This window comes from Hemicordylus capensis, chromosome 3 (assembly GCF_027244095.1).
Source record: "Hemicordylus capensis ecotype Gifberg chromosome 3, rHemCap1.1.pri, whole genome shotgun sequence".
NCBI lineage: Eukaryota > Metazoa > Chordata > Lepidosauria > Squamata > Cordylidae > Hemicordylus > Hemicordylus capensis.
In genome coordinates this window covers 170,276,167-170,297,822 of record NC_069659.1, presented here as the reverse complement: position 1 = coordinate 170,297,822, position 21,656 = coordinate 170,276,167, and the positions used below count along the sequence as shown (strand labels likewise).

Genomic DNA, 21,656 nt, shown 5'->3' with positions numbered 1-21,656 from the left:
GCCCCCTGGAACTTCTCACCACATAAAGAAGTAGGGCAACCAGACTCAATGTAAAAATATTCTCTCGTGCCATGAAAGAGAAAGGAGGTTTCATATGAGGAGGTCCCACCTCTTTTTTCTGTTGGCTCCACCCTTCTTGCTGCTGAGACAAATTCCAGCAGTCAAGCCATGATCTATGTGTCTGAATGCTACCGTTGCTGAACTGGCTTTGCCCTCCCCACTGCCAGGTAGGGCCACAAAAGTGGTAGGGAGGAGCTCCTTGTCCATATTGGGGGACTGCAACATATACTGTATGCTGCTGCTCTGGGGAAACTGAGGCTGCTACAGACTAGTACTCGGTATCTATCTGCAACCCCATGTGTTCAATTTATATATTTATAAATATATATGACAAAAACATTGGCTGACATACCACACCGCATACCACCCATTGAAGAGGGACATCTATTCACAGCTTGCAAGCCATCCAAGGGCTCATTCTCATTGGCTATGGAGCTGTGAGAGGCTCTGTGCTCTCTCAGCTGTGCTTTATTGCTGCTCTGCCACTACTGCCATTGGGAATCGCAGCAGAGCAACAATGATGCACCGCTGAGTCTTCATGTAATGTACATCTTAAATGCTATCCCCTTGCAAGGGCACCGACTTTGCAAAAGACTACATCACCCGGGAATATTTCTACTACTCAGGGAAGTAGGCAGCACAAAATGATATAGTCCTGTTCTGAAGTTGGACTTGACCTTGAGACAAGACCAATTCAGTACTACTGATTAGCTTTGTACTGGAGCTATCATGTTGTACCACTTCTGAGCATGCAGGATTTTGCCCATGCAGCACTGCCTTAGCAATCTTCTTGTAGTTCCATGGGCAGTTCACACAATGACAGTGCAAGGATCTCAGGTTGTAACTTGGCACATGATACCTCAGTCATGCCCCACCCTACATATTTATTTTCCAGCACAGCAGCTCATAGAAGGAAGCTATTAGAAAACTATTCATGTTTGTCAGTCTGTATCTTCCTCACTGCTTTTGTGTCTCCCCAGTTGTGTTTTCTCTTTATTCTGAAAGTCCACATGGCAGCCTTCCAATTATATTTATCCACTCCAGCTAATTGAGTCGCATAAATGCAAGCAATTTGAAGCATTATTGTGAGAGATTTCTGTTTGCTTCTTTAATTAAACAGTTGTTCACAGGTGCATACAGTTACAACAAAATTAATTGATAGCTCTTTATTATGGTTGAAGACTGCTGCTCTTTGCTGCATACAAACAACTTCCATTTGGCATTTTACCCTCTTATTTTGTACCTAGGAAGTATCCCTCATTTTCTGGAGATGAAGGATAGCACTGGGGGAGCTTGACTTGTGTACTGGGAAACCTATGGATGCAGAAAAGATAAGCTTACTAAGAACTAAAAAGATCAGATTTTTTTTTTAAAGTGACATGCTTTACTGCCAGTGAGAAATAAACTTTCTGTATTTATTTGCATGTTTTGACCAGTACATGCTTAAATATCAAATACCATTGTGACCATTACTTCTTTTAGAATCTGGGGGCATATGATTTGCTGTGGCTCAAGAAATGCATTATTATCTTTGATGATCACAATAAAAAAAAACTAGTTATGTGTCTTAAAATCATTTATTTCAGTGGGATTCAATATACTTCACTGTTTTAGATTGTGGCTCTGGGATTTACTTTGGACTGAAAAAAACAAGCTTCATTTTCTGGTAACTACAGCCTGTTTAAAATTTTAAACTCCAGTCTCTGTTTAAACACAGAACAAACAAACCATCTATGTACTTGCAGTGAATAGCAGATTTAAGCCCAGCCTTTGTCTCAGAGCAAACCCATGTGGGGGAAAGAAAAATGCTGATCCATTCCCTCCATGTTTGATCAACAAAGGCTGTTCCTTTAAATTTAAACTGGTAGAAAATATGCTGCCACCACACCCTAATTACAGAGCTTAAGCCCTCCTTGGATTTGGGTGATTATCCAGGGAGACTCTCCTTTTACCAATGGAAAAAATACAAAAACCCTTCTACGTGGTGAGAATACTTGGTAGGTTGCTGAGCAATTAACATTGAGGCATGTTTGCACCAGAGTAAAACCCCTTTTCCTGAGGTAAAACTCCACTCAGAGGCAGGTAAAGTCCAAAGAACAAAAAGAGAAAAGCTTTATTCAAAATATTACATACTGCTTCAGTCTGAGTCTCTCTCAGCTTTAGGCTACAGGTAAAAGAAACACTCAGTAACTACAGAAATACTTCAAAAAGCACCCTTAGATGATATTGGGGTGGCATACTTTAAAAATCGTGGTTATTCAGTTGCATAGAATATAAATGCAAGAAAATTCAAAAAGCCCCCTTGAGAGTTTACAGAGACTTTTACAATGCCCTAGTTGGAAAAGGGTATTAGCTCATGTTTGCCTTGATTTGTTACATTACATATAAAAACACAAAAAACCATTTGTAAGGATGTGCATAGCACAAAAAGAAAGACATCTAACATGCGCTAACAAACTGTTCCCTCGCTAACCCTTCAGAAGCCCCAAAGCCCTGGCTTCCTTCTCCCTTGAAACTCACCCCAAACTCCAGGAGAGATTTCAGGCTTCCTGCAATTCTGTCTCTCAAGGACCTGCAGATGTTCTTCCATGAGAGCTCTTCAGGCAAGCTTTTGATCATGAGGCAGCAAAAGCTACATTGCTGCGGCTCACTCAGCCTTCTGCCTGTCCTCTCTCATCTTCCTTCTAGCTCCTTCTGAGCACAAAGATGTCCTCCACTTCCTGCCGCCAGGCCCTCCAGGTCCCAGACACCGTGTGCTGAGTGGCTGATCCCCAGAGGTCACTGCCTGTCAGTTGGGACAGGGTTCACTTCAGGTTCACTCTTTAGGGTAAGGGAAGGCCAATTGCTACAGTACTAATTTTGTTCTGCTCTTCTTAACATTCTAGAAAGATTCAAAATGGATAATAGTATAGTATCTTGAAGGTCTGTGGACTATTAATAAAAACTTGATTTGATATTTAGTACAATATACATGGGATAAAATATATTTTAAAATGTGGAATGTGTTACACTGATAAGAGACACCTTGCCACTTCAACGGCTACTGTTGAATACTTAGCCAAACAATCCCTGGGCCATATTAAAGCTTGGGCCTTTGGGAAAGGATGTTCTATAGGGCTGGCTAACAGTTTGCTCAGGTGTACAACTTCAAAACATGTTTCAGTGCAAGAATGAGCTTTCAGTTTGCATGCACCATAACCATGTGTAGAATGATTATATATCCACTTTGCCCAGCACTCTGTATATTTATCATATTTTATCCCGCCCGATATGTACATCTCTAGGTAGTGTACAAAGTTTAAAGCACAATATAAAATAGAGTAAAAACAGTTAAAATTTACAAAATACAATAAAAACAGCCTGATAAAAACAAATTAAACAGTTTTAAATTGATTTCAGTTAAAAGCCTGTGAAACCAGATGCATCTTGAAGGTCTTCCTAAAAGTAAACAGAGAAGGAGATACTCTTATTTTGACAGGGAGCTTGTTCCAAAGCCCCGAGGCAGCCAGAGAGAAGGCCCCATCCCAAGTTGCTCACCACCAAAAGAGCTGGCAGCAACTGCAACTGGACCTCTCCAGAAGATTGTAATAGGTGACAGGATTCATGATGAAGAAGGTGCTCTCTTAGGTACCCTGGACCCAAGCTGTTAAGGGCTTTATAGGTAATAACCAGCACTTTGTATTTTGCCCAGAAACATATTGTCAGCCAGTGTAGCTCTTTTAAAATAGGTGTACAAAGGCAGCTCCACGTAGAACACATTTCAGTAGTCAAGCCTGGAGGTTACCAGGATATGCACCACTGTTTTAAGCTCATTTGCCTCCAGAAATGGATGTATCTGATGTATCATCCAAAGCTGATAAAAAGCACTTCTGGCCACTGCCTCAGTTTGAGAAACCAGAAAGAATTTTGGACCCAGGAGTACTCCCAAGCTACGTACCTGATCTTTCAGGGGGAGTGTAACCCCATCCAGAACAGGCAGATCTAAACCATCTCTTGGGTGACTCCTGATCATGCCCCCCCCCATGCATGTGCATGTGGGGGTTCAGTATATGCATGTGGGCAGCATCCAGTTCTCTCAGGGGATTTCAGCACCACATTACACACCATGGCTAGTATTCCATTAAACATCACACACACACACACACACACACACACACACACACACACACACTGCTGTGTGACACAGACAATTTGTCAATGACACTCCAATGTCCCATATGTACAGATTCATTTGCCCAAATATAAGGGGGCAGCAAATATAAGGGGGCAGCTGGTAACCTCCAGGCTTGACTATTGCAATGCGCTCTACGTGAGGCTGCCTTTGTACACAGTTTGGAAATTTCAGTTAGTTCAAAATGGCGGCAGCCAGGGTGGTCTCTGGGGTAACCCGGAGAGACCAAATTATGCCTATCTTAAAACAATTCCCCTGGCTGCTGATATGTTTCTGGGCAAAATACAAAGTGCTGGTTATTACCTTTAAAGCCATGAACAGCTTGGGTCCTGACTACCTTAGAAAGTGCCTTCTTCTGTATGATCCCCATCGCATGTTGAGGTCATCTGGAGACGTCTATCTCCAGTTACCACTGGCATGTCTGGTGGCGACTCGGAGCCAGGCCTTCTCTGTAGCTGGCCCTGGCCCATGGAATGCACTCCTGGCAGATATCCGCAGTTTAGGCTCGCTGTTGGCCTTTAAGAGAGCCCTAAATATTGGTTTTCAATGGTTTTGAATTGTTTTAGAATTGTTTTTATATTGTTTTAAGCAGTGTGTTTTAAATGGTGTTTATTTTAATGTCTTTTTAAACTTGTTGTGCACCACCCTGAGCCTTTGGATGGGGTGGTCTATAAATGTAATAAATAATAAGAATAATAAATAATAAGAATACCTCTCAGGCCATCAATGATGTGCTTCAACAGCAGGGCTATGGTGATAACACTTGATGAGGCAGGCTGTTGGGTCTGCATTGATAACCAACTCATGCTGCTGTATCCTGCTGAATTCAGGTTCCCAACATGCATGCTTTTCAGCACAGGAACCCTCTGAGTAGGTGCATATCTGTGGTTACACAGCACATGTGGGATGTGAATGCGGCTGGATTGTTTCCTAATTCGGAAATGAATCAATTCCCAACATGGAATCATTTTAAACAATTTATGGTTGAAATATTAGTGAAGAGAAAACCATTTGCTATGGGTTTTTCTGCTAATAATATGAGTGATTTAGCCAGTAAAAGGCATACAGAAATTAAACATTTACAAATATTTACTATACTCAGGGATTTGCACTGTGATCAGTCTCTGGGGAAACATCCAAGCAAAAGAGAACAAGATGGGTATTAGTTGGTTTTGAAGAGGGTTTTACAATATGGTTTAAATAATATAAAATATTATGTCGTCCCTCTAGATAATGCTAGATTAAGGTTAATATTGTGGAAAATATCTACATTTGTTTCCCTCCCCACCTCACTGTGAAGTTTATTACCTAATAAAAATGCTAAAGTTACCAAGGAAAGATGTTTAATTTGCTTGTGTTGCTCACTTGCATGTTGCATCCTATTTTGTAGTAAATGCCATAATATCCCAAGTGGACTGCCATACTGTCAGATGCATTATTTATACATAACATTACTGGTTAATCAATGGGGGCGGGAGGAAGCAAGGAGCCTCTTTTCTCTTTTCTGCTTTAAAGCTACAGTAAAGATTATTTGAGGAGAAAGGAAGTATCAGCAGTCGATTTAAGATTTACTTGAATCTCTTCATGCCCTACTTATTTCAGCTGGGCTCCAGAATAGAGAGCTCCTCCACACTTCTAGCAGCATTGTGAGCATAGCAGTGTTTGACCAGTGCTGGCCGTGGTAACATATAATGGATGAAGGAGGGGTCCCCATGTCCCCAAACACTTAGGATACACAGTGGACATGTGTATATAAGCCAGGATTGGTTTGGGCTTTCTGTCCATGTCAAATGTTTGTTTGGAGGCACATGGATTTGAGACCAGCCTCACACTTTCTCACGTGAAACTGAATCCTTGGGTTTAAGTGAGTTTTGCTGCTCCAACCCAAGGTTTGCCACAGCTGATGGGGCTATTCTCACGATCAGCAAAAATTGGGCTAGGAGAGCGTAGCCCGATTTGGGCTGATTGTGTAAACCACCGGGCTCGCAGGTGAGCCCAGTGGCTTACAAGCGGCTAGCCCGCTTTTTTAGCCCTCCCCTTAGCCCGGGTTTGCGGAGTGAGCGCTCCGCAAACTCGGGCTTTCCAATTGTGAGTAGCCACGGCATGGCTCTGTGCCGCAGCTACTCACGAGGAGACCCCCGGAGGGGAGGCAAAAAGCCACTTCCCGGCTCCGGGGGTCTCCCCAGTATGCCCTGTGCACTTGCGCAGGGCATATGGGAGCTTCCAGGGGCCACGTGCCCCCCAAGCTCCCCAGCCCCTGCCGGCTCTGTTACGGAGCCGGTAATCGTGTGGCGGCCGATCTGGCCGCCCAGGGTTCCCTCCCTACTTGTGTGCGGGAAGAGTGGGCTTAGCCTGCTCTCCCCGCTCACCCTGCTAAACCGGGTCTCACTGATTGTGAGACCTGGCTCGATGATACGTTCAGATGCAGAACTGCAGGCTTGACTGTCTGGAACCAGAGTTGAGGGAGGAAGCTCCTCCTTCTCACCAGCTGTGATAGGCTGTGCAGGCTGTCTTTCATGAAAGAAGGAAACTGTACAGCCAGTCCCCCCTCCTCTCTGCAGTCTCCCTGAGGCAAGTCATTGTGATCCCCCAGTCCCTGACTACAGTGGTCCCTCGACTTACGAAGCACTCGACATCCGAATGTTTCGACATACGAACGACAAAAAATGCCGGAAGTCGTTGCCGGTTTAGATGCGGCTTCCTCGACCTACGAATTTTTAGATGCGGTTTCCTCGACTTACGAGTGTTCCGGACCTCCGTGGATGCGCTTTTCGACTTACGAAAATTCCGACCTACGAACGTGCGTTTGGATCGGATTATCTTCGTAAGTCGAGGGACCACTGTACAAAGATCCTGCTCTCCATTACCGGTATGTCTGAATTCAGACAGGAGAGTGGGGGTGAGGTGGGGAGCAGACTCATAGTTCCACGTTACTTGTGAATGCGGCCAATAACTCATCTCAGAGAGTGGAGGAAGGTTTGGTGGGGAGAGTGGGCTTGGCCCGCTCTCACCACACATGAGCACTCTGCCCTCTCTGGGTGGCTGGATCGGCCGTCTACACAATTACTGGCTCGATCATGGAGTCGGTTGGGGCGGTGGAGAGCGAGGGCATTCTGGGGAGACCCCCGATGTGGGAAGCTTTGTTGTTGCCTCCTGGTCGGGGGTCTCCTCATGAGTCACTGCGGTGCGGAGCCACAGCATGGCCACTCATGATCAGGACAATGGAGCTAGTGGAGCACTCACACTGCTAACCTCATTTTAGAGGAGGGGGGATTAAGTGGACTAGCCACTGGGCGATCCCACGATCCCAGTGGTTCTCATGGCCACTGAAAAGTGGGCTAGCCTCCCTTAGTCAGCTTTCCAGTGGTCATGAGAATAGCCTCAATGAATTGACAAACCATGGTCTTGCTGAAAAATCAGCATCAGACATGGAGGCAATTCTCATGACTGCAGGAAAGAGGGCTATGGGAGCCTAGCCCATTTTCTTGTGGCCGTGTGCTGCAACAGGAGCCACGCAGCTCCTGGCAGCAAACAACAGAAAGTATCCCCACCCTTAAATGAGGTTAGCAGAGTGAGTGCTCCGCTAACCCTGTTTATCTGATCATGAGTTCCCATGGTGCGGCTCCACGCCACGGCGACTCATGAGTAGACCCCGACTGGGAGGCTACAACAAGCCTCCCAGCATGCCTTGCACACTCATGCAGGGCAAGCTGGGACTTCCAAGTCAGGCGGCCCACGATCCCCACCACCCCTACTGGCTCTGTGATGGAGCCGGTAGTCGTGTGGGTGGCTGATTGGCCGCCCAGGGCTCGGCGCTGGATCATCTGCAGGAAGAGCGGGTCAAGCCTCCTCTCCCTGCAGAAGCCCTGCAGGCTTTACCCATGGCTCATTTGATTGTGGTTTGAATGGGGTTTAGAATCCATGGTCTATATTAACGGTGGTGTCTGATTTCTAAATTACAATTACAGCCATCAATACATCTCCAGAGATTGCTGCACTATGGAAATGGTAGTGACTTGTGAAGCTGAGTGCTGGGAGGATGGAAACCAAAAGCTGTCAAACAATTCTAAACCATGGTTTGCCTGCTGCACATGGTCTGAGTTCTAAACTATGGTTAGTGCAAGCCATGCTTTACACATTCAAGGTGTCTAAATTGACCCCTATGATCTAATCAGACTATGGTGTTCTATGTGCTTTCTACAGTTTTGCAAACATGTCTGCTGGTCTTATGACTTCGGCTGTGGAAGGAAATGGCAATGAAATGCAGGGCATGAAATAGAAAAACCATAGTAATCTCAGCGAGAAAGCCTTGGATAATTATGACACAGCAGGGTCACAAGTATGACATGGGTCCTATCATGTATATTATGTGTAGTCTAGCTCTGTTTTTAAATTTATCTTCTACTGTTAACAGGACAAACTACCATTTCTCAGAATATTTTATGAATGAAAGAAATAAAACAATTTTCTTGGAAAGATCTTATTTTTTCATGTTGCTTTTTCCTGCACACTCAAACTACTTAACTAAGACCCCTCAACTAACAAGCACTATTTCAGTATTCATTCTGTATAATCAAGAAGACACAAATGTAAATGGAAGAGAGGAAACAAACATTGAAGGACATATTAAAGCAAGGGAAATGCAGCAGGACGGATAGGAGAATTATGATGTTTTTCTGCCTCTACTTAGCTCACTTTGTTGTATTTTGTTAATAGAAGCTTCAGATCAATACAAAAATATTCTGCTTTGTTCCAGTGATTGAATATGAATACATTATGTGCATGCAAAAAAATAGTGATAATCTATGTTGATACAATAGTTCATTTTGCATTAGTGTCCTAGATGGAACAATGTTAAGAAGCAATTTAAATGAAATTCATTTAAATGTCAGCTCTCATGCTTGCGATTTTTCTATAATTGGTTATTTAATTAAAATAATTCTCATAGTCATTAATTTAGACTAAAACTTGCTGTGCACTGACATGTTTTAATTACATGGTATTAACAAAATTGATATGCTTTAAAAAAGCATGGTTAAATTTTAAACAAGAATAAATTAAAAATATCATAGATCATCCTACTTAGAGTATTTATGAGAGAAAATATCAGTCTTTTAAAGTGTTTATTATAAACAAAGTCACAATATTATTTCATATGCCTTAGAGTTAGGTCTTGTATTTTTTATATACAAGAAAAAAACTATTTCATGGTGAACCCCCAGTCTCTGAATTTCTCTTATCAATACACTATTAAAAAGGTAATGAAGAATAATTAAATATTATTTCTTTTTTTAAAAAACCACACACCCATAGAGACCACAACAGACAGACATAAAGCCAATGTCTAAACAATGGTATAAGCTTGATTTCATTAGGGCAACATTTTAATAATATTTTCCAGGCTTGAATTCTTGTTCCTGAAATCAAAAAGGTGCACATGGACATTAATTTAAGATGTACTGCAGGCTAAATATAACACATTTTGTGTAATATATCTTAGGACAGAGTCCCTTATAAAGATAAAAGAATTATAATCAAAGTTGGTTTGGATGATCAACCAGCCAGACTGTTGCAACTAACTGCTGATATGAATGATCTGCTTGCACAAATAGGACAGCATGGAAGCAACCAACAGGGCAAGTCTGCTAATGAGGTGCAGTAAGACAGTCACCTGAGGTGGTGAATTAAACCCTTATGGACTTAGCACCTGTATATCTCCGGGATTGCCTCTCTTGGCCAGTTGTATCCCGAACTGTGAGGTCTTCTCAGCTGGCCCTCCTTAGTGTCCCGGGCCCTGGTGTAGTGAGTGGTGCCTGGGCCCATGGAGGGCCTTTTCTGTGGCTGCCCCTCTTCTTTGGAACACTCCCCCCCCCCCACCAATTCATTCAACTCCCTCCCTGGTTGCTTTTAAGGCCCTTCTTAAGACCCACCTGTTTCACCAGGCATTTGCCCTTTAACAACAACGATGATGATGATGATGATGATGATGATGATGATAATAATAATAATAATAATGATTATCATTATATTTTAATTAATTGTTATTGGTATTGTTGTTCACCGCCTAGAGTCTTTGGAGGAGGTGGTATATAATAAAATTTTAATAACTAAATAATAAATAAATAAATTGGTGGCATTGACAACAAGGGTGCCCCATGCCAAGGGTCCCACTGATCACCTACTTCACTGCTTTCCATTACTGGTAGTGGTTGCCCCTACCCTACCCATTGGCAGTAGACCTGCTGCCCTCCCTTCTCTTCCCCCCGCCTTTGATAATGGAGAGGAAGCAAGTGTAGAGGATTCCTCCACACCTCCCTCTGCTGTGTACTTTGCTCTCTACCTTTCCAAAGGCAGAAGTGAATGAGCAAGAGAAGGAAGAAAAGCAGTGACAACTGCTGCTGCCAGGTAAGGGGAAATTGGGGTGAAGAAATTGCTGTGTGGCACACAGAGCACACTCCAAGTGGGGAAAGATTGGGGAAGAGGCAGATAGAAGAATGGTGTGCAGCGTGTGCCACAGGTTTAGGGGTGGTGGCTTGCCACACTGCTTCAGATTCCAGGGCGGCTTGGGTTTGGCCTGGCAACCAGCTCCTATGAAATTACCTGTCCTTCAAACTGGAAAGTCACAAACTGAGATGTTTCCATTATATGTAAAGGAAAAGTTGAGCGTGTATGTGCATTTCTTTGAGAGTAGCTTTGGCTTTCAGGCCACCGGAGCAACTTCTTCAAGCAACTGGAAATCCATACTTGGAAATCCATTTAAGGTAGCATGCTCTTTAAATCGGAAAAAAATATTATTGTCACTTCAGTTTTGATACAGCATGATAGTTGAAGGGGTTTGTTTAACAGATTTGGAGGGCTGGTAGCTGCTGCAGACCACAAGAATTTGTTGGCATGCTCCACCTGCCTGGATAACTGGGTTGGGGACATAATACATACATATGTATTAGTGTCTAATACAATGCAAATGCATCTAGTAAGCCCCAACACAATGTTTTAAACAGAAAAGCAGTGTGTGGGGGGTGGGGTGGGGTGGGGTGGGATGGAGTGGGGTGAGAAATAAACAGAGAAGGCAGGAAGGGTTGTTTAACAGTGCATTTTACCTTCCCTGTATTGTCACACTTTCACCGTGGCTGACATGATCTGCAGCCCTCTGGAGATGAAAGGAGGTCTGCAAAAAGCCTTCAACATCCCTGTACTGAGAGCTTTTTGTGCAGTAGTCTAGGTGCAGAGGGGAAGGGGGGAGCCATTTTCATTATCTCCCCTCTCTCCAACAGCCCCTTACACTTGTATAAATATGTTCCTGAGGATTGTGCAGCCCTCAGGGACATACTTATACAATGTAAAGGGCTTTTGGAGGGAGGGGAGAGCAAAAATTGGAGGGGAGCAAAAATTTTGGAGGGGAGGAAAAATTGCTCCCCCACCCCACCCATCACTTCCCATTGTTCCACCATTTTAAATCATGCTACTGAATTTGCTAGTAAGTAGAATCAATTGTATTTGAAAATCTCTATCAATTTTCTATGAAATCTTCATAGATTAAATCTTGGTATTCAGATTATGTGCTAAGATAGTCAAGCACCTGTACTTACTAGGGTAGAAAAGAGCTTTCGGTTTTAATTACTGGCTGACATCCAGCCTAAAGCACTGGTGCAATGCCTGTGCTTCGAAATTGTTCCGGGCTAATACTACACCAGTACTTTTATGGGGAGGGGCAATTTTTAATCATTTCCCCTTCTTTCAGAAGCACTCATGGAACCTTCAGAAGCATATTTTTGGGTGACACAGAACACTTCTAGGGGAGGAGGAAATTGTCACAAATCCCCTCCCCGCTTCATGAGCAGCAGTAGAGTTGAATTAATTGAACCCTTCAGAAGCACTTGCATAAATGCATTGTTAGTCTGGATGCCAAGCAGTGATTTGCCAATGGCAGGCTCTGCATTTTAACTTACCACAGAATTGACTTCCCTGACTGAAGAGCTTGAAATAATCATGAGATCTGAGAGCTGAAAGAATAGGAAAACATGTAGTGGGTCACTTAACCAATAAAGTTTTGATAAAAGATTGTAGAGGAAACTTCTAGCACAACTTAGAATTCTAACTAGAGGCACATTCAGGAGTATGACTGAAAATACAGATAGGGATACGCAAAAAAATCCCTCACACATTCTTTTCTTGGTCTCTGGGGTCCTCTAGTGTCTGTTCTATCCTGCCGCTGCCACCATGTAAGGTCTGGTTACAGCCAGCTAACCCACGAGGGAGGTTTTTGCTGAGACACCCCTCCCTCTGCTATGCAGCTGATTGGGTTTTTAACCTTTAAGACTTTAAGTTCCCTTTAAGTTAACGATAGAGAGAAAGGCTCTGGTAGTTTACTGAAAAGATGAATCTCTGGTAGGTTAAATTGCTGCCACCAAGCACTCTAGCCTTTTAGAGATCGGACCACTTGGACTAGAGTGCTTTAGTCCAGGGTCTCTCTTTAAACTTAAGGTTATAGTGAAAAGGAAGTAGGCAGATTAGTTCTTACCAGAACTGCTTGCTTAAAACTACTTTTGCTGCTGCTTGTAGAAGTGGTGGCAGCTTTCTGCACAGCTGCATCCTAGCAGCATTCTGATTTCCCCATAATGCCCTGGACACAGCATGGTTTCAGGGCATTCTGAGAAACAATGGGGGTGGCCATAAAAAAACACTGCGTCACCTGGTGGTGGCTATTTCCACCCACCCCCAAAATGCCTAGATTGATGCAACACTCAGGGTATTGTTGTGGGCAGGGGAGAACATGGTGGCTGTCAAGAGGCTTCTGAAGGGAGAGCTATAATGTTCCTCTTACAGGTTAGGGGAAATAAGGGGAAAGCCCACAGTGTCACAAGGTAAGTTCCATAGCCCAGTTCTGAAAACCAATGGGAGTAGTGAGCAAGAATGGTGCATTTGCCATTCATCCTCATTCACTTGGAATTAATTTTTGAAATGGTGATAATAATGCAATGAGCCCTATTTGGTTCATTTCTCATTTGTTCTGAAAACAAACGTACACCCCTCATGATAGCACAAAGGAGGAAAAGTGTTATGACCTGCTGTCACCTATTGTCCATTTCTATCCAGAGCTTGCCAAAAATCAGTATAATAAGCCTCTGTCCCCCGAGGTACTACCCCTCTCCAAAATGTGAGGTCCTGGCTCCTGGACCATAGTAACTGTTGCTGCTACTATCTCTTTCCACAGTCTCAATGCTGTGCTTCTTCTTTGCCAATACTTAGGTCTCTGGGTTGTGGACATGATGTGCATTCTGGTGTTTGGAGGGAAACATGAAGGTATTTTAGATAACACCCACATAGCTTCTAATGCAGTTCCAATTACTTGACAAGCTGCCAAGAAATCTATTTTTATTTCTTGTGCAGCCTGTGTTGATTTCTCTATAAATTGGTTGCCATGATGCAAAACCTGGTATAGACCCGAGGGTGAGATTGCATGAAAGAAATGGCAAAGATTTCATCCCTCACATCGGGAACGTTTAGCATGTTATTGAAAAAGCTGTGGATTGTCATTAAGTGACAAACCTTCTGCTGCCAAGTTCTTGTAAGAATTGTATTTGTTGTCTCATGCCAAACAGCCTCTTTAAATGCTAATGAACAAAGTATGGCACACATTCTGTTCTTGATGGATTATGCCTACGCCTTCTGTGGTCAACAGAAGGGGAATTCCAGGCCCATATGATTTCCATTCTGGCACCTTCAGCTTGTCTCCGCTTACAAGCCAGTAGGCACTCAAACAGATTAGTCCATCTTATTTTTAAATTGCATACAGATTCCTGTCAGTAATGTGCACATGGAAAAGCTGCGCATTCCATGCCAAACTTCATATTTCATGCAGGGTTTTCATATTCCTTGGGAGAATTAAAACACATGATCTTAATATCAATAATACTCACCATGCACTGATATTCTTGTGAATATTTTTTTAATAAACAGTTAATTAGAGATTTGTCTTTAACTCTTTGGTGACAGAAAGTTAGTGATGTTCATTTTTAAAAATTGTCTCAGAGTAATTATAATTTCTGGCTGGTGAGAAACAATGTTTTCCTCTAATTTTCTCTTGGAATATAGAGTGATATTTTATTTTTATTTTTTTAGCATCCTTTTTGTGCGACATACATACAGTCACACAGTCCACTCTTTGGCCCAGTTTGGATAACTCTGTATGTGATGATTCATACCCCAAACACAGAAGGGCCTTCACCCTGTGATGCTCTCCCTTCAGCTGTGCTAGAAGGCAGACACAGGAAGACCCCCTTCTCGGAATGCCTCTGCCCCTGTGATTCTGGGCAGATTGAAACAACAGAGCATGGCCTCCCCCACTGCCAATTCTACAGGGACACTTGTATCACCCTCATTCTTCTGCTATTAAACAAGTCCCTAGGTCACTCAATCCAATTCTATGTCCCTCTTCTGCTCTCTGACTCCAACTCTGTTATCACACATAAAGAGGCTGTTTTCAGGCACAGGCCAAACCGGGCTAGCAAAGCCAAGCCCAGTCTTGTCTGTCCATGAGAACTGGCAGGATTGTGCACGATCCCAGTGGTGCCTCAGTGGCAAACCTAAGCCAGCCACCTCTTAACCTCAGTTAACCTCTTAAATGAGGTTAAGAGAGCAAGGACTCTCTTAACCCTGTTTTCCTGATTGTCTGCCAGTCCCGGCTGTTTGCAGCCTGGGCTGGGAGACTGCGAGGCTCCCAACCAGCCTCAAGGAAATCCCCATAGTGCACTGTGTACTCATGGTGCATTATGGGAGTTCTGGGGTGGGGCGACACCTCCCAGAAGCCCAACCCTCTGCACTGCCAGAAAAGGCAACTGTACATCTGACTGCATGATCTCCGTGCCCAGACCAACAGAGTGGCTCGTCTGTCAGAGAAGTAAGCTTTTTGATGCTTCCTCCCCTGCCCATTCAAGTCCTTTCTCATGGATTGTGAAGAAAGGCTCATTATGTTGCCAAGTTCTGCATGACACTTTGTAAAATTCATTGGGTCCTGACAAGCAGCAAGATCTAAGCAGGCCCAACACAGCAAGTAACTGAAGCTCCATTCAAAAGCTGGCCTGGATCAAGGAATGGATTAACCAAAAACACCATAGCCACCATTTTTTTCCACCACAGTAACCTGGATGGTGTTCTGATGCTCCTTTCTATGTTTAAACACAGTTTTTAAAAAGTCAAAAAATGACACTAAAAGGTAATTCCTGTTCCCATTACAAAAAAGAATGGAAGGCGAGCAAAATGGGGCCATTCGTGTGAAACTATAAAGATTATATTAAAAATAGCTAAATGAATGAATGAAATTCTTAATAATGAAAATGAATGCCCCCTGAAAGCAAAAAAAAAAAAAAGGGGGGGGGGGAATCATGCATACTGCTGTCCTGAAGTTTTTCTTTAGAAAAAGTGAACTTCTTGTATTCGTGCTTGTGCGCAATGTCTCGTTACACCAAGTTATCAGAAATCAAGCAAAGATAACACATGAATTTTATGGTAAATGGCGATTTAAAAAAAAATCATAAGCTTCTATGAATCTTAGATCAGCAGCATATAATTTTTAAAAAATGAATGAATGAATAAAAGGGTCATTGCTAAGCCATATGCGTGTGTGTGTGTGTGTGTATAAATCCCCTGATAATAGCAACACTTGATCTTTGTAATTCACAGTTGGGCTTTATATACCCTTTAGCCTTTGAATTGTACTAATACATATTTCTGTGAGTGTGTGTGTAAAAGGTAAAGAATTAGATATTCTGCCCCCTACAGGGTTATGTAGGGCAGAACAGTGCACCAGGTGAGGTGGAATGTGCACACACACCCTCACTTGTAATCACATGGTGGGCTGGCCAAGTCAGATGGTATTGCCCATACTTGCCCCTATATATGCCAACCGAAGATGCCACTTCATGTATCTGAAGAAGTTGGCTCTAGTCTACAAATAGTTATGCCACAATGAACCTGTTAATCTTTATGAGTGCAGAGTGCACAGAAATCTTCTTAGTGTGTAATAATTGCACAACAGTAGCTACTTCTGATATGATTTTGATGGTCATGATGATGATAGAGCTAAATATCTTCCTCTATCTATTATATTATTTCTCCTGGGTGTGCCTTGGAATGTGCGTCCCAGAGCCCAGCTGATTGGCTGGGTGGCGGACGCGCCTGATTGGCTGAGGTGCATCCTGGAGGATTGGTTGTCACGGCAGTGGCCCAGCCATGGAGGCCAGAGGTGGCGGGTCTGGCCCGGCCATGGAGGCAAGGCCCAGGAATGGGGAAACAAAGTGGCGGGTGGGGGGGGGGGAGAAGTGGCAGTGGGGAGGAGAGGTGGCTGGGCCCGGAAGCAGAAACTGGGGCAGATGTGGGGGGGGGAGAGGTAACCGTTGGCCCCAAAGAGCACACAGATGCTCTGTGCAGGATCGGCTAGTACAAAGTGAAAAGGCAAAACTTGATACATTTGTATTTTTTGTTCAGGTAGTAATTGCCAAAATTTAGATGAGGGGTACTTCAGTTTTCCAAAATCCCAACATTAGGAAAACAATATTTTGTCTAGTGGAAATAACTAAGATGCCCATGTTGGCAAGATGGGGGGATTTAGCAACCCACGCTACCTTGAACTCAGCTGCTTTTGAAGTAAAATTTAGCCAGTCAATAGCATTGGATCTACTTCCCAGTATCCCTAGATGGCATTTCAGACCCCATTAATTTCCAGATTCACTGTAATGGAAATCAGATTCCAAGATAGTACCATCTTTTAGGTTATATGTTATGACTAGAGGTCAGCTTCTGGACTAATATGTCCCCTTCCCTCTGTAGCAACTATGATTCCCCAAAATATTGCAGGCAGCCCTCGGGGACATATTTTTGGGAGTCACAGTCAGTGATAGAGGAAAGGGGAGATAAAGAAAGGACGCTTCACCATCAGTGTGTGTCCATTCGCTGCAACAGCACTCCATTATTCTGGATGTTGGCTAGTATCACTGCATATTACATTGAGATTCTAGTGTTCCCCTGCACTAGATCACGCAGTGGTCAGGCTCCAAGAAGCTAGTCTCTGTTATGTTTCTGGCTCCCTGACACTGTTGGGATAGAGTTGTATCTGCCATTTTATCCACTCTTATTTGAGCCTGTTTCATGCTGTGCTGATATTGAGCCTTGACACACGAACATTTGGGCCTAGGCAGAAACCTAACCCAGGCTAGTGCACAGAAAACTAATCCAGGCAAGTGCACTCACACAAGCAGAGCCTCCATCGGGTTCTGCAAACCTTGCTTTTAAAGGAGACTGTGGCACGGGCTGCCGCTTTCACAGGGCTCTTTCTCTTAGAACAGCGCTGCGATGGGGTGGTGTGGGGTGGCGGAGGCTCGCAGGAGGGGCAGGTAGGACCTGCCTGCCTCTTCTTAAGGGAACCCCTCCCATTACCACTACAACTCCCATCAGCCTCAACTACAATTTACTGTGGCTGTGGATGGTAACTCAGCAAAATCTGGAGGCCCCCAGATTGGAAACCACTGCCATAGGAGATAGATCGATAGATTCTTAAGCTGATTGTGAATAATAGAGAAGGTCATTTCCCCCAATCCCCCCTTCTCTGGCAATCTTTTTTGCTTCATACCATCATACTTTTGAAGCTCCCCCAGCTTTCAAGAGTGGATTTTCAGGGGGTGCAGAGGTCTGCTTTGGGAAGGAGGAGGCGAGGAACCCCTTTTGTAGGAATTTTCTCTCACATACACTTTGTTAGAATTCAACCCTATGTCACAAACAAACAAACAAATAAATAAAATAACTTTATTTGTTAGCCACCCCATAGCAAATTATTCTCTGGGTGACTTACAACACAGCATTAAAACAAGAAATAAAAACACATAACACATTAAATCATAACAGGCCAAAAAGTGTGTGTGTGTGTGGGGGGGGGGATACAATACGAAGTTATTTAAAAACCTTAAAAATCATGTAAAAATCAAATTTTAAAATCAAAATTTAAAAGAAGAGAAACATCTGACATGGCATTGAATCCACTGTTATAATTTTATAACAGAGGATTGATTTGCTGCAGCAGTGTGCTGGTATGACTCCACACCCAATAAAAGGGAGGGGTTTTATTTGAGATGGACAAGCCTTAGAATTTATTTATTTATTTATCTATTTATTTTATTGTTAAATTTATCTACCACCTTTCATTAAAACAATCCCAAGGCAGTTTACACAAAAATTAAAAACAAGACTATAAAAAATGACACAATTAAAATAATTAAGCTAAAATATAAAACAAATCTGATTAAATTTTTTTAAAATACAAGCATAACAACTGTACAAAATACAAAGAAGCAGCAGTAGAGACAATCATATAAAAGCCTGGGTAAAAAGCTAAGATTTCACACGCTTTCTAAAAACTGATGGAGACTGAGGAGCGAATAGCCCTCCAGAGTCTGGGGACAGCAACATAGAAGGCCCTGACCCGCATGCACAACAACCAAGCCTCCTTCATTGTCGGCACCAGGAGCAGAGCCCCTTCAGATGACCTCATCAAGTAGGCAGTAACCCTTGGGAGCAGGCAGTCCCTCAGGTATCACAGGGCCAAACTGTTAAGGGCTTTAAAAGTTAAAAACAGCACCTTGAATTGGACCCAGAAACAAACTGGTAGCCAAACTGGCTCTTTCAAAATGGGTGTGCTGTGATCCCACTGGGCAGCTCCAGATAAAACCCTAGCTGCTGCATTTTTCACTAACTGCAGTTTCCGGATATTCTTCAAGGGCAGCCCCACGTAGAACGTGTTACAGTAATCCATCCATGACGTGACTAAGGCATGGGTAACTGTGGCTAGATCTGCCTTCTCGAGAAAGGGACGCAGCTGGCGCAATAGTCGAAGCTGTGCAAAGGCACCCCTGGCCACCGCCTCCACCCGAGCTTCCAAAAGCAGAGCAGGGTCCAGTAATACCCCCAAGCTGTGTACTTGCTCCTTCAAGGGGAGTGCAACCCCATCCAGAACCAGTAAGATCTCAATTCAAACATATGAATGGTAATTAGTGACTAGAACTACAATTTGCTCTGCTAGGTATCTAGAAATAAATTACACCTTTGCTGGCATGTTAAGATGACCAATATTTAGATCTTATTGCTGGAAGAGAAACACAATTAAGTTGAGATAGATCGTAATCCTGTTTTAACATTTATATTGACTGGCCCATAGGGGTTTCATACCACCCCAAACACTTCAATGGAGCGCTCATGCACTGAGCCGCAAGCACTGAGTCTAATCAAGTGAGGGATCATCAAGAAATGTAAATCCCTGTGTAAATTTGCCCTGAATTAAAGTGTTTTGTTTGTATATTTATTTGTAATCTTTTGTGCAACATCCAATTTGTTTTTGGCACTTAGTAATAACAATAGGTACTAATAATAGTTCTCCTCCTCCTCCTCCTCCTCCTCTCTGCATAAGAATGATTTCCTTTCCCTGTTAAGCCCTTTGCACCAAACTGGATATTGGAAGATGTGTACTGATAAGTAGATAAAGTGTCATGGGAAAAACCCTGCAAAGAAAATCAGAACTTGGGTAGTGAAGAGGGAACCCCACAGTCACAGAGCCATTTCTGATCTCTTTCTGCTGTATGGATGGGCTGGAGATCAGGGCAAGCTCAGGTGAGGATTTATGTAGTTTTTATGGATAGAAAATGTAACTCATCCCCCCAAAGAAACCTTGTATACACTTTCCCTAATTACATTATGGGTTTTTTAAAATTATGATATTCAAATTATCCCAGATCAAAAAATGTCAGTCACCGTTTTAAAAGATATTCCCCTGCCCACCTCCCATCTAGAATCTCTAAATAGCTAGGGCAAGAGGAACATTTAAAAGACAGGACACATATCTGAAGTATGATAACACCTACATTTAACAGAAGCAGTAAGTGATAAAACCATGATAGGAATGATAAACTTGTTTAAAAGCATTAATGTTGTTTTAACTGACGTGTATGTTTATACTCCTGTATGCTTCAATGTGGTCTGGACTATGTCTTGGTTCCCATTGACATGGACATTTTTTTTTTAAAAAATGCCACTATTTATAGTAAGACCTTTAAAGGTCCAAACTAATTAATAAATGAGATCAATTTCAGGATTTTTTTTAAATTACCAGGGGCCATTTAAGTATTCCATTTGGGGAGTGCTGTAAAGGCCATGTCTAAAGGAGATTTGTACCCATCTCCCTGATGTAAATTTTTCATTCATTGCTGTGTGCGAAACTATTCTGTATAATAACCTTTCCTCTGTTTTGAACAGGGATTAGAATAAAATATTTGACCCTTTAGAGTTGCCTAAGAGAAATGTTGGTCCCCATGTTCAATAAAGTGAAATATGCCACCAGTGTCCTAGGGTTAAGGCCACAGCGTTAAAACCATTTAACACCAAGTACCCTGCTGATTCGGCTCATTCAGTCTGTGCAGAGGGTTCTCTTTTATAATTCAACTGAATTATATAAGTTAAATCACAAGAGTTTCTCATCCACAATACAATTAAGGGAAATATTTAGCTTTGCAAACAAAGCAAGTTAACCTGGTCACATTATGCATTATAGGAAAATTTATTATTGCATAAAGAGCAGTGTAAACCTACAGAAGGACTGGTAATTATAGTACCATTGATGGTCTTTGTTGCTTTAATTCCGAAGCAGCAAGAATGATTAAAGTGAATCTTAATCGACTTCTCCATTAAAAATGCTGGCAGAGGAGCTCCTTTAACCTTTCCCATTGATTGAACACAACAATCACCATTCAATTATAATGCAAAAGGACATTTGTTATATTGTACAAAAGATGCATGAGCCATTTCCTTTTACTCGAGACAATCAATGAGATGACTCCTACCTCAGAGAAAGTCAGGTTGCCATACCTCGAGAATATTGTAGTAGCCAAAAGTCACCACACATGTCTTGTGTGTCCGCCCCCCTCCCCCCCGAACATAAGTTTCTGGCATATTATAAATCACAGTGAGAGTATAGAACTCCAAACATTTCTTAATCTAGTAGAAAAAAATATCCTTGAAAAGAATTAAAAAACCAATTTAAAAATTTAATTCAGAGTAGTAATAACAGAATTATTATTATTTCATTGCACTAAATAATAATAATAATAATAATAATAATAATAATAATAAATACTGTGAAGCACCAAAGGCCTTCCTTGGGAACAGGAAGTCTTCAAGAATTGTCCTTTCCCTGGTATACTGGTGTGGTTAGCCTTGAAGTGCTGTTTTCCCAATCCTTTCATTGCACTGCAACTTCCTTAGTCAGTATGTCAGTCACTGCTTTTCAGCAACAAGGTCACAAAGAAGTTTACATAACAAAAGGAATGAGAAAAATGTTCTTTCACTCAAAGGGGTTCACTATCTATAATAAGCTGTGCTGTCAGTG

The 21,656-nt window shown here is 42.6% G+C and overlaps 1 long non-coding RNA gene across 1 annotated transcript in view; it reads right to left on the bottom strand.

Annotated features, from left to right (window-relative positions):
* Nucleotides 1-1,157: 1,157 nt before the first annotated feature.
* LOC128352524 (uncharacterized) overlaps nt 1,158-21,656 on the bottom strand; it is an 88,607-nt gene continuing 68,108 nt past the window's right edge. Inside the window, exons 3-5 of the long non-coding RNA XR_008320467.1 lie at nt 12,181-12,234; nt 2,581-2,941; nt 1,158-1,374 (exon numbers count right to left, since the gene is read on the bottom strand). This is a non-coding gene — a long non-coding RNA (uncharacterized LOC128352524). The remainder of the gene's footprint in view (nt 1,375-2,580; nt 2,942-12,180; nt 12,235-21,656) is intronic.